Here is a 13,927-nt window from a genome sequence, read left to right as displayed (position 1 = left end):
ATTGCTAACGACAATGCACTGTTTATGTCTTAAGTGATTTTTTTTTCTTTATCCTCAATATCAAATCTTTTCTCATTTAAATAGTGACAGTAATTTGAAATGTGAAAATATACATGCATCATTTTACATTTTGGATAGTTAAACATCATTTGCTACATACTGATCCAATGCATCAAATGATCTAAGTCTTTCTGTAAGTTTGCAGTTAGTCACCCCAAATATGTTAATGTCATCTGTAAACTTCAACTTTTATTAGCTATTTCAGAGTCAATATAATAAATACAAATCACAAACACTAGAGGATCCAACACAGAGCCCTGAGGCACTCCACTTATAACTGTAATCTAGTAAGATCTAACTCAATTTATTATTTACTCTCTGGTTTCTACTATTTAGCCAATTTTCAAATGAATAATAATCCCTCTCCATATGTACTGATTTAACTTTTGTAACAAGTCTTTCGTGAAGCATTTTATCAAACGCTTTCGGAAAACCAAGTAAATAAAATCCATAGTATTTCCTTCATCAACTTTTGCAGTAGTATCTTCAAATAATGTCGAAAATTTGTTGAATAAGACTTACCCTTAGACAAACCATGCTGGATTGTTAACATTCTATCAAACTGCAAAAATCGCTTTGCAATGCATCTTTAATCATATTCTACAAAACCTTTCAAACTACTGACGTAAAACTAACTGACCTATAATTGCATGGACAACATGAGGCTCGTTACGGCGTTCGACTCGTAATCTGAAGGTCGCGGGTTCGAATCCCGGTCGCACCAAACATGCTCGCCCTTTTCAGCCGTGGGTGTGTTATAATGTGACGGTCAATCCCCCTATTCGTTGGTAAAAGAGTAGCCCAAGAGTTGGCGGTGGGTGGTGATAACTAGCTGCCTTCTCTCTAGTCTTACACTGCTAAGGCCTGGCATGGCCTAGCGCGTTAAGGCGTGCACTTCGTAATCTGAGGGTCGCGGGTTCGCGCCCGAGTCGCGCCAAACATGCTCGCCCTCCAAGCCGTGGGGGCGTTATAATGTGACGGTCAATCCCATTATTCGTTGGTAAAAGAGTAGCCCAAGAGTTGGCGGTGGGTGGTGATGACTAGCTGCCTTCCCTCTGGTCTTACACTGCTAAATTAGGGACGGCTAGCACAGATAGCCCTCGAGTAGCTTTGTGCGAAATTCCAAAACAAACAAACAAACTTACACTGCTAAATTAGGGACGGCTAGCGCATATAGCCCTCGAGTAGCTTTGCACGAAATTCAAAGCAAACAAACATGGACAACGTTGATCACCTCCTTTCAATATCGGATTAACATTAACCAACTTCCAATTTCCTAATATTCTTCCAATAGTCAATGACCTTTAAAAAATATTAACTAGTGGTTCAGAAATAAAACCTTTATCATCTTTCAAAACTCTAGGATAAAAGTTGTCTAGTCCAGGGGAATCATCAATTTTTGGGTTTCCCAAATTTTTGCTGAAAATTTCAGAACTTAAAATGATAAATATTACATCAATATTTTTCCCATATATTAAGTGCTCTTGTTGTCAGTAGTTCAAAATTAAAGATAATTATATTCTAATCTTATTGTTTCTGTCTCAGTCTTTTAATTTACGTGAGTAAAAAATGTTGCGTTCAGGCCGAAAATTTCAATTTATTACACTGAAGCCTCGTAAATATATTCTTGGAAGCCCTCCAGTGGCTCAGCGGTAAGTTTGAAGGTTAATGAGCTGGGTTCGGTACTAGTGTTAAGTATTATACGGATTGCCCCTTGTGTAATTTTGCGCTCAATTAGATCAAACAAATATCGTGGGAGAGTAAACATTACTCTTTTAAAATTAAATAATGATTATTTATAAGCATGATTGAATATAATATTTTATGTATAGTTTATTTACATTTTGTAATTTTATCTTTTTTTAATACATATTTATACAAAATGAACAAAATAATTTTTCAAGTTATTTTCGAATTTCTAAACAGTTTATTTTCGTTCAAATTTATAAACGCTACCCGTGATAATTTTTGATGTTAACAAATTGACAATATCGTGTACTGACAGTATGAAGTGCTATCGGTTTAGAATGTGATTTTCTTTTCTTGGAGTTTTGAATGAACGATCAAATTGCTTAAGTTATATGGAAACACTTAAATTATCTAAGATATTTGAAACTGTTATTAAAAAATACATTAACTCAGAAAAAAATACGAAATCAATTATTGTACTAACACTATTGTTGTTATTAGGTTTTACTTTTAAACCGTCAGATGTGATACTGTTAGACGAGGGATGATTAAGGCTTAAATCTAAACTAAAACGACAGTCCCAAGAAATTGTTTCAATTCAGAAGTCGAAGTTAGAATTTAAATTTCAACTAAGGTGAGACCCATTTAGTTTATTACTAATAAATTAGATTATTTCAACTTCATGTAGGGTGAGCTAGTGCGAACGACCAATAAACATGTCACCATCTTAGGCTATATTATTAATACTTTGATTTGGATGATGCTAAAGCCTGATGTATAAACTTCTGTCACTTGAATTTTTAATGGTAAATAATTCAATCAGTTACTATACAGTTATGGGATTTTGCTTTCAGTTTCAGAACATGTCTGTGTGGAATTATGCCTGATAAGTTATAAGCTGTTAAGATGGTAATTTGTTGAAGTTTGCAAGAGTAAGCCTGCGTCTTTATACACATTTATAAAGACTAGATCAGTTAGTACTAGTTGTGTGTTATGAGTATATTACTGTAGTGACTTAGGCTAGGAAGTTGATAAAATCTGAAAAAAAAAGTTGTTAATTGAAGAAATCCTGGATGAGATATATGAAATACATTAAAAAAGAGTTGATTTTATTTGAAGAAACAATTACAAGTTTCAATTCCTGTACATAATGTGTACATTATACAGTACTTAAGATCAACTGCTGTCATCAGTGGTTTGTGCAACTTTTATGACAGTATGTAATAAAAGCATTATGTAGTTCATTAATATCTTATGAAAGGATAAAGGTGTCCTATATTCTTCTAATTTATAGTAATTGTTCTTACATATATATAATAACATTAATATCTGTTATGATCTTATTGCAATCTGCACTATACAAACCTTAATTTATTGCAAGCTATAACAGAACTTAGAAGTGAATTTTCAGATAGTTTTGAAATGTTATTCTTTTCCTATCTATACTGCATTTGTAGATCAGTCGTCCAGAATTTTTCCCTCAAATGTTACGTTGAACTAAGCAATTTCTGTCCATTTCTTGATTGTTTATTCATCTTGAAGCCTCTGTCCATATCATATATAAAAAAATAATGATCAACCATTATCATTCAAATTGTATCAAGACTTTTCTTAAGTTTATTTCTTCCACTATATCTAAAAGCAATTCATTCCAAAGGTCAGCTACCCTGCTAGAAAAATCCAACTTGCATGTCATTAATGTAAATCAAAAACATCTGAATATTAACGTTAACTTGTGCTAGATGTTAGTGATCTTTTATTGGTAGTTTTATATGAAAAATTTGTAATCTAATTTGTTGTACAAATGTATGGTCTAAACACCACGTTGTTCATTTCTTCATTATTCAAAACTAAACACAACCAGTAAATCGATATATTTGTTAACATAATTTATTTCATTGTTTGTATCATTAATTTTAATTTCATTTTTATCTGTTAATATAAGTCCTAATTTCTTTAATAACTCATATTTTAAAGCTTAGTGATTTATAAATAGCTATTACAAATACATCATTTTCATGTAGATATATTCATAAAATTACTCCTTTTAACATACCAGTGCTTTCAACATGTTTAACTTTATGCTGATCTTAACATGTACCATTACTTCCCCAGACCTTTTATACTGTCTATAGTTATAATTTACATTCATCTAACTGATACCAATTTACTTGTTGTTTAGTCAGGATTTATCATGCGTGCCATTTTTCTGCTGAAACGAGTATTTCCGCATTTTTCAAACGGCCAACGATCACCCACGAGATTCTTGTAAATTTGAGGAGAAATCATATTTTTTCAATGTTTATTGCAGAAAAAAAAAAATCTGACCGCCATCTTGGAGGCAGTCTCGTTTCGTCTCGTTGCAGGTCTCGTGGTCTGGTATCGTGTGCATACCAGACGATAAAATATTTTCTACGCCCCAAAGAAACAACAGTGATTGAAATGTTTAAAAGGAAAGATGTTCATTTTGATCCTGTAGACAAGAGAATGTGTAAGGACATTAGATCAGCAGGTTCAAAGTATACCTCAAAGCTGAGGGAGAATCAGAAGAAAAGGGCAGAAAGGCTTGAGGCCTATGGTTCTGTGAAATCTGGCCCAGCCACCTTGGCTAAAGAAAAAGTCCAGAAAGCTGCAGAGGCACAGAGAGCTGCCCATTCAGAGAAGGAGAGAAAAGGCATGCACCCGGACCCCCCTAGTCAGGCTGAATGCGCCATGCTAATGGCGCTCTGGCTAAGCTATATACCTTTTCCTCTTTTTTTCATAAATGGCATTGGCATGCCTGAATAAATACATCTACTTGTTATTAAATGAATCACTTCAAGTTTATCTCTAACACTTCTTATATTTGTGTAATACTTTTATTTGATTATTTCTACTACATAAAAACCACCTTTCTTTTGGATAAGTATATTTAGATTCTTTTTGTATTGTATTCTGTGACTATTTAAATCATCAATGGACAGTAAATAATAGGTTTGATGCACAAAACAGGTCTGGAGTATAATTATTATTTTCCAATTTATGATTCATATTGGTATCAATGTTGTTAAATTCTGAATATGAAAAAGTTGAATATCAAAATAAATTAACATAAAATACAGAAAATGCAATTTTATAATAATAATGGTAATAGTTCTAAGATCTTCTGCAAGTTATTTAGACATAGCATGGTACAGTTTGGAAAGCTAGTTGTTATCTACTATACAGAAACAAAAACCTGTCTGTTACACTAATATTGTGGCCTTTATGTTGCTGATCAAGACAGAACTTGCACAAAATGACAACAATTTCTGCTGTGATAAACAAGTTTGTTTCTTAAAACTTCTTTCAACCATACACACACACACACACACACACACACATTTATATATATATAAATTATAATCTTTGACTGAAATTATGCATGTTTGTTTGTCAAGGGATACAGTGTTGCAAAATCACCAAATTGTATTCAGTTGGAGCCCTCACATACAACTCTACAATAATCTGCATGTTTTCATTGTAGCATATTTCAATTTTAAAAATGCCTAAAATGGAGTTCACTTCATCTCAGCATGTTAAAAAAGCTAAAATTGTTAAGACAGTTCAAAAAGAAGACTTCAAAGTTTATATAATAAAATTCACTGTCTTCACCATCACAATTAATAACTTTTAGGGTCGTACAGTTGATCAATTAGAAATATGTCTTTGAGTATCAGTTTTTCACGTGTTTTAATCTTTATGGATTTTTCAAGAACAACATTTGAATTTAAAAGTATACAGAAGTCAAAATGCCAATCAAGCAATACTTAAAGGAGATAGACAAATATGAATAAAAATTTTCATGAAACACTAAAAATAGGTTTATCAGTCTTCATATGCATATATTGTTACTAGATTATAATTAATTTTTAGAAAACATCTTCATAAAACATTTATTTATATATTATTTTGAGAAGAAAAATTAAGCATTTTTTGAATAAGATTAAAGTTTATAAAGGGAATACTGAAAGTATTAAAACACGTTTCAAAGTAAGCCATTAACTTAGATGGTAAATGTCAGCGTAAAAACAAACATGCATTTTTTATTCTTTTTTTATGAATAAAAGTACCATTAAAGTGTAGAGTATAACAGTGGTATACAGGTTACAAAACTTAAAATGCAAATGTAAAAACTTCAATGCACTTTATGCTGTTTTCTGTTACCAACAGAGAAGAAAATAGCTCAATGTAAGTTTCATTTTTTAACTCTATCTTCTCCATCCATATATTTATACATGCTAGACACCACCTCTAATTATATAAATGCATACTCCAATTGTCTCACCATTTAAGTGCCTCATGCCTAGTTTATTATGATCAGTGTGTTACTCACTCATGAAAGAATTTTATACTTGTAGAGTAACTCGGTTACACCAAATCCATAGGTAGGAGAGGAAGCACACATGGCTTGACAGACGACAAGGAGGCAGATGTTCCACTTGGGCTTGGTGATGAGCTAGACACTGGATCATCAAGGAGTGATAAGGAGGAATCAGGTGCTGATGAAACTGTGGCTATACAAGTGGAACTAGCTTTGCAAGCTGTTGTTTTGCATTGACATTGATGGCTGACAATGGCGAGTTGGAGATTTCTTGCTACAGCTGTTTGATTTCAATTCTTCTCCCAGTGGCATTGCAAGCTAATAAAAATTATAGAGAAAAATTCAAATGAGCATTATTTATTTACAAGAGAGGAGATAGGAGTACTACCACCAAAGTAAATACTTTGGTGGAAAGATGTAACAGTGAATGAGTTATCTTTCTGGGATTGTATATGCTAATACCTTACATGAAAAAAAAGGATGAGTGAATATTAGGCCAAAGATAATCTAATTTATACATTAATGTTTCTAAAGTTATCCCTAAATTGTGTTTCCTCTTGATTTTTCAAATGCTCTATATTTTAGACAGCTCTTTTTCAACACTGAAGAAAAGACCAGTGTTTTTCTACTTGAAAGAAGCATTCAAAAATATTGTGATTGATGAAAATCTGATCTTAACTAAGGATTTTCTAGCATTCAACAGCATATGCCAGGGAAGCAGCATCATTTTGGCATAAAAATTTGTTTTATGTGATTAAGAAAGTGGATTATTTACATTGGAACAACATCAGAAATACATTTTAAGGGTCCACTTGGAGTATCTGGTACAGTTGTGAAACAGATGAAAGAACCATATTTTGATAAAGGACACAGCTTATTTGTTGGTGACTGGTGTACAAGTCCACAACTCTTCTTTGGAGGTTGCGTAGGGCAGTTCATTCTAGTAGAAAATATTTCCCTGAATTTGGACCAATATCAAGGATAGGATGCTTTAATCTTCATGCAAATAACATTTTAGCTATGAAATGGAATGATAAATTTGAAGAAAATATGTTGAGAATACTCCATAAATAAAAAAATGGTTGACACTGGTAAGAAAGACAGAATAACTGATGAAAATGTAAAGAAACTTGATGTGATAGTGGACTGTACAAGTAATATGAGACTCTTTTACAAAGCTGACATGTAAATTGGCTTTGTTGAAATTACATGAAGGTCACTCAATTGTTATTGTAAGCCATTCTTTTATTTAGTGGAGATTGCAATCTTAAAGTTATGTGGGTTTCTGGTGAAGTAAAGAACATGACCCAAATACAGAACCTTTCATCTTCACATCATGAGGCAAATATTTGAAAGATTTGGAGATGTCATCAAAGCCAGAAAGAAATAGTACAACAGAAGGGACTGACCCAAATAGGCTGTTGCATTCGTTAGGTAACTTCAATAGTTCTCTTTCCTGTAGAAAGAGAGAAAAACATGCTCAATGAAGGTATTTAGTTTGCTTTACGACCACGCTTACATCTTGTGTGTTTAAGGATACAAGTTCTTTTTGCAATGTATGCACTATTCCACTCTTTTTGACTCCATATTTTAAATAATATATGTACTTTGAAAAATTTCTAGAGTATGATCTAGTTGCTTATGTATTGTATTCATTGGATCCCATGTGTTTTGGCTAATTTATTTACAGTTGCATACAAATTGTGATTTGTAAGTAGTTGCCCTATTGATGTGTTATGTGTATTTCTGAAATATATATTGTACATTATCAACATTTGTTTGATCTTTCAGTCCTCCATAATAAACTGAGAGTCATGAAATAAGGAGAAGTAGAGAGAGGATAGACAATCCTCCATTGTAAACTGTCTGAGAATAATGAAAGACAGAAAAATAGAGACATGATGCTAGTTGCTCAAATATCCTTTCTTGTTGGTTTTATTTATTGTCATATATTGTAAACTATATGGACAAAAGTGCTTTTTATTCAACTTCATAAACTTGGTTGTTATGATAATAGATGATAAGGAGTTAATCTCCTTCAGTGTCACAGCTTCTTCACTGAAAGCAGACTATTCCATATGTTAATTACCCTGTTACAAAAAACAACACAAAAAATATTCAGACTCAGCTTATGTTTGAGTTTCTGGTGTCTTCAATTTGTGTTTAGTATTCTTCCTACATGTAAATATTTTGATAAAATTTCATTTTGAATTTGCCAGTTTTGAAGGCCTTATCCATCTTAAATGTTACTCTTTACATCCACAAAGTTATCCAACAAGAACTTAAAGGGATTCACATTATTACCAATTAACACATTATTTTGAAAATCATTCCACAAGTTAATAACTCTTTAAAAATGTCCAAGCTTATCTTTACTCCACTCAGTCAAATGTTTCAGAAGCAGGTTGTTGAAGGCTCTGAATATTTTTAATTATCTTAGTAAGGTTACTTCTGGTTTTTCTGCACAATACAGCTTAAAAATCTCAGTCATGAATCATTTTGATAGTCATTTCTGAATTTTTTCTATCAAATCATTATTGCATATGTGTAAGAAGAAAAATAAAAAGGGTCAAAATTGACCATAATAATCCTATTGAGGTCTTTATGAAATTTTTTACAAAGTGATATTTTCCTTTACTCCTGATTTTGCAATTTCTATGTAATCCAGGACCATATTTGTGCTGGCAATAAATTTTTATTTTCAAATTTTGTAAGTTTTGTTATAAAGACTTCAAATACAGTGCAAATTTTTATCTACACAAAAAAATGGTTTTTCTCATTTGAATGTAAAATGATGTTTTACATACATTGTATTTGTTCTATTTGGTGCCAAATTTAAAGTTAATGGCTACAATTTAACTCTCTGCATGGATGGGTCAAAGTGTGGATATTACATCATTTGTTTTATGGAGTTGCTTTCAAAATGGTCCGGCATGGCCAAGTGTGTTAAGGTGTGTGACTCGTAATCTTAGAGTTGTGGGTTCCCATCCCCATTACGCCAAACATGCTCACTCTTTCAGCCATGGGGGCATTATAATGTGACGGTCAATCTCACTATTCGTTTAAAGAGTAGCCCAAGAGTTGGCAGTGGGTGGTGATGACTAGCTGCCTTCCCTCTAGTCTTGCACTACTAAATTAGGGACGGCTAGCACAGATAGCCCTCAAGTAGCTTTGTGCGAAATTCAAAAAACAAACAAGCTTTCTAAATTTAATTAAACTTTATTATCAGCATATTACATTTGACTTCAAAAAGCAGTCAAGTCAAATTTTTAATGCATTTAATCTTTAATCGATTTTATGTCTTCACTTATCTGTATCTTGACATTTTTGTCATTTTATATTATTCATTTTAGATGTTCTTACTCCACTATATAACCTTATAACTTGCTATGAAATTTCACGCTAATATGAATACTTCCTGAGCTGAAATGTCAGTATGTAGTCTCCTGTCTTATTGCATAATGAAATATAAAGCAGAAGGTCATACCTGCATGTCATTTCTCTCCTATCACATCCTTTCTTTCAAAAAAAGTCAGACATTCTTTATGGCATTGCTGTTGGATTATTTCATTTGGGAAGAAAGAGAAGTTTCAGATTTAAAATTTTGATGAGGCTGCAAGCTCTTGGGATAACAGCTTTGAATATTTTTGCCATCTTTGTCTTTGCTTGACTTTATGTGTGAATTATTTAACCAACTTCTAGTTCAGTTAAAAAGCTGGGTATATTAGTTTTAGAATATTCTCTTTAATATTAGTGGCAATATTTTATATAAATTGTATATTAGAATAAAAAAAATCCAAATTTCCAAGGTGACACTGTCATTACTAAGAATTAGATCTAGGTTTTGATATAGATTTCTATCATAAGAATACAAAAGCTTCTGAAAGAATGTTTGAAATGTATGTACTAAAGGTCATATTTTTGTTTTTTGTGTTATACAATTAAATATGTAAAAAATTAGAAATTTATTAGGTCAGATAAGAACACAAATAGAATATTGATGTTGAACGTGCTTACTACAAGCATGGCTGTGTAATTCAATGAGCATGTACTGGTAATTTGATACTTTGTTTATACTTGGCTATTTTATATAATTTATATGGCTTCCAGCTACTTTGAAAGGTCTAAATGTAACCATATAGAAATAAAAAATTAAAAAATGTATTAGCTTTGGCTGTAAAAATAAGTAATTTTCTGTCACAATACACAGTAATTCTAGAAAGCAAAAAAGGGTAATACAGATTTTTTAAATATATTTATGGTTACAGTGTTATGTCAAATTAATTGAGGCCAGTACAGTATGTGTTAGGCTGTAGAAAATAACAAAATAAAACACAACATTTTATGGAAAAATAATTTTATATTCATTTTGGAGGTTCTAGAGTTTGTGCAACTGAAACTTGAAAACTGTAAGAGGAAAAAAAAAATTTTTCCCTAAACTTCCAAATCATTTTGTGTTCAAACTACCTTAGTAAAGGATTAGCAACCAGGGAAATCTTTTATAGAAATACTTTATTAAAAAGTCTGACTTCTTTGTCCATAACAGCACTCTAATGTTTACTAAGAGTTGGCAAATTTATGTAGATACACTTACTACATTAAAAGTTTCACATAGTTTAATAACTACATGGTGGTTCTAAAGTCTGTGAAAATAACTAAACCTACCCACTGACAAACCATAACATTCACAGTCAATATTAATTTGCAGCAACATTTTAGTGATTCAGTGAAATTGTAATGTGTCGATTTTTATAAGAAAAGTTTCTTTGTATCATAAATTGCATTGTGAATTGTGAAAGCAATTTTTATATTTTAAATTATATTCAACATTTTGAGACTTTGGTTTTTAAATATCTTATTTATTATAGTTTTAAATTATGTGATGATATTTGTATGTCTTGGATATTGTATAAATGTAAGCACAACATTATTCCATGAGAATATATGCAATATAACATTATGAACAACAGAAAACCATATGATCCTTTAGAACTATCATTCTAAACCCACACCTAAGAAAATATAAACATTTATATAAATCTTTTATTTTTCAGAAAATCATATATTCTCCTCTAAAGAAACTCTTGTAAAGTACTGGCCTCCAACTACTACCAGAGGAATTCATTCCATAAATAAATCACCCTGTTGGGAATATAAGACTGTCTTAACTGGAATCTAGCTTCTTTCCAATCTTAAATTTGTTTCTTCTCATTTTATTGTCTTCAGAGAACATCAAAAAATAAATCAAAGGCTTTTATACTGTTTATCCCCTTGGTTAACTTGTAAATTTCAATACAATTGCCTCCTGCTGTTTTTTCAAGAGAAAATAAGTTCAGAGGTGTTAAATCATCTTAATACGATATCCTTATGATCTACAAAGTCATTGCTAGTAATCTTTCTTTCAACCCTTTCTAGTAAGTCAGTATTCTTTCATAGATAAGGAAATCAAAGCTATATGCAGTAGGGTCATTCCATATTAAATCATCCAGATTTTGAAAAATTTTCAAGGTGACCCCTTCAGAATGCTTTGAAAAAATTCACATGTGCTTATCTACCCATATAATGAAAAATTGCCAAAGATTAGATCAATATCTCTAATAGTTTTTGATTTAAAGCCCTGTAAAATTTTGTATTTTTTTGGCAAATTCATTTTCAGGCAACTTTGGCTGCTAAAAGCCTCAAGAATTATGGTGGTAGAAGGCTGAAATTTGCTACACTGACTGAATTAATCTCACAGAATGCAAAAATGGTCTCAAACCATGTTTTTCTTTCTTAGGATTTGCATAGTGAGACAGTAAAATCGCCTGAAAATCCAAAATTGTAAAAAAACATTGGTTTATTTAATAAGCCATAGCTCTAAGACTTAGTATGATACAAAGCTGATTTTTTTTTTCTAATTTACTATAACATATCAGTTGATAAATCAGCAATTGTGGTAATTAAAAGTCTACTGGATCTTTTGTAAAAAATGTAGTTGCATGCAACTTTTTATGATTTAGCTAAAAATAGCCCTACTTCAGGCCACAGTTTGACCATGTCACCAGTTATTCAGCCTTTTCAGATTTTTACCATATATTCTTACATCTCTGAATATGATCTACAAAAAAAAATCAGGTTGGAGTTGAATATCCTTTTTAAGTTATAATTTTTTAAAGTATATTGTAACCATATGTTGTTTACTTGAATAAAAATAAACAAACTTCAATTCAGGTGTGTTACTGTGTGCAAATATAATATCCGTACATTTGTGAAATAATTTATGAATCCCACTTAAATATTCTAATCAGCCTTTACCATATATTCTGAACATGATCTTCAAAAAAATCATGGTTGTGAAATATAATAAATCATCACATTTTAAGTGTCTCTGATATGTACCATTGGGCAAAGGACCACATTCAGGGCATTCAGTTCTTTCTTGTCAATCAGGAATCAGTCCTGCAGAATTGTGGAAAGCTTGATCTACTTGAGCACTATGACAAATGCAAAACTGTTGCAGGTATTAGGTCACATCATAGCTTTATTTCCCACTCTACCAACAAATTGTATATGAGAAGGCTATCAGATGATGATGTGTACACAGTTGTAACTGTTGATAGTAGCAGTGAAAGTGATGCTGCAGCAGCTCAAATAGGGTCTAATGATAGCAATGACAATTATCAGCCAGGAAAATATGTGGCATGCATATACGATCATGAATGGTATGTGGGAAATAGAAAAGATAGATCAGATGAGCATTCCGATGTGTTGGTGTCATTTATGCAAAAATCAAGAAACGAACTGCTCTCATGATCTGCAAGGTCACGTAAAGATGAAAATTGGATTCCTTTCCAACATATTCTTTGTCTGATAAGTGCACCTGCCATGCAAGGCAGTAGTGCTTGCCACTATATTCTAAGTCAAAGTGATCTCAACATAATCAAACTCAAATTTCAGAACTTTATTTAAGCTGTCTGAACAAAGCAATGTTTATTTGATGATGTTAAGGCTAATTTATTGCCAAAGTGGTTTTTTGAAACATTTCATTGTCCACGATTATTGCAGTTTCGTGTGACTGTAATGTTTCTCAGTTATCCCCTGTTGTAGCACTGTGCTTTTTGTGTCTCATTTACCTTTGTATTTATTATATTATGAATCTTAAACTCAGCCATATCTGCATAACTGTAATGCATACACAATATATTTGCATTGCCATGTGATCTAACTAGTTATGCCAATAAACTTGTTCAGAAATGAATTAATTCTTTCTTGTTTCTTACAACTTCATTATTTAACATTGTGAAAGGCTGGTTAGAATATTTCAGTGGGATTTATAAAATTCTGACAGGTATTTTTCAAAATTGTATGGATATATTTGCACACAGTAACACACCTGAATTGAAGTTTTTTTTGTCAAGTAAACAACATATGGTCAAAGGATATTTTAAAAAATTGTAACTCAAAAAGGATATTCAACACCAACCTGATTTTTCTTTGTTTATCATATTCAGAGATGTAAGAATATATGGTAAAAATCTGAAAAGGCTGAATAACTGGTGACATGGTCAAACTGTGGCCTGAAGTAGGGCTATTTTTAGCTAAATCATAAAAAGTTGCATGCAACTACATTTTTTTTACAGGAGATCTAACAGACTTTTAATTACAACAATTGCTGATTTATCAACTGATATGTTATAGGAAATTTGAAAACAAAGTTCAGCTTTGTATCATATTAAGTCTTGGAGCTATGGCTTATTACATAAACCAATGTTTCTTACGATTTGGGGTTTTCAGGTGATTTTACTGTCTCACTATGCAAATCCTAAGAGAGATAAACATGGTTTGAGACCATTTTTG

At 31.7% G+C, this 13,927-nt stretch overlaps 1 protein-coding gene across 2 annotated transcripts in view; it reads left to right on the top strand.

Moving 5' to 3' along the window:
* The first annotated feature begins 1,751 nt into the window (after positions 1 to 1,751).
* The window catches only part of LOC143224236 (WD repeat-containing protein 47-like), an 87,482-nt gene continuing 75,306 nt past the window's right edge, over positions 1,752 to 13,927 (top strand). The window contains exon 1 of one of the 2 annotated variants that reach the window (XM_076452657.1): positions 1,752 to 2,383. The gene's annotated coding sequence lies outside the window, so the exon portion shown is untranslated. Of the gene's footprint in view, positions 2,384 to 2,442; positions 2,556 to 13,927 lie in introns of those variants that run through there. The other variant, XM_076452663.1, reaches the window with a different exon arrangement.

This window comes from Tachypleus tridentatus, chromosome 1 (genome assembly GCF_004210375.1).
Source record: "Tachypleus tridentatus isolate NWPU-2018 chromosome 1, ASM421037v1, whole genome shotgun sequence".
NCBI lineage: Eukaryota > Metazoa > Arthropoda > Merostomata > Xiphosura > Limulidae > Tachypleus > Tachypleus tridentatus.
The sequence above is the reverse complement of the archived record's forward strand: the minus strand, read 5'-3'. Positions and strand labels throughout refer to the sequence as shown.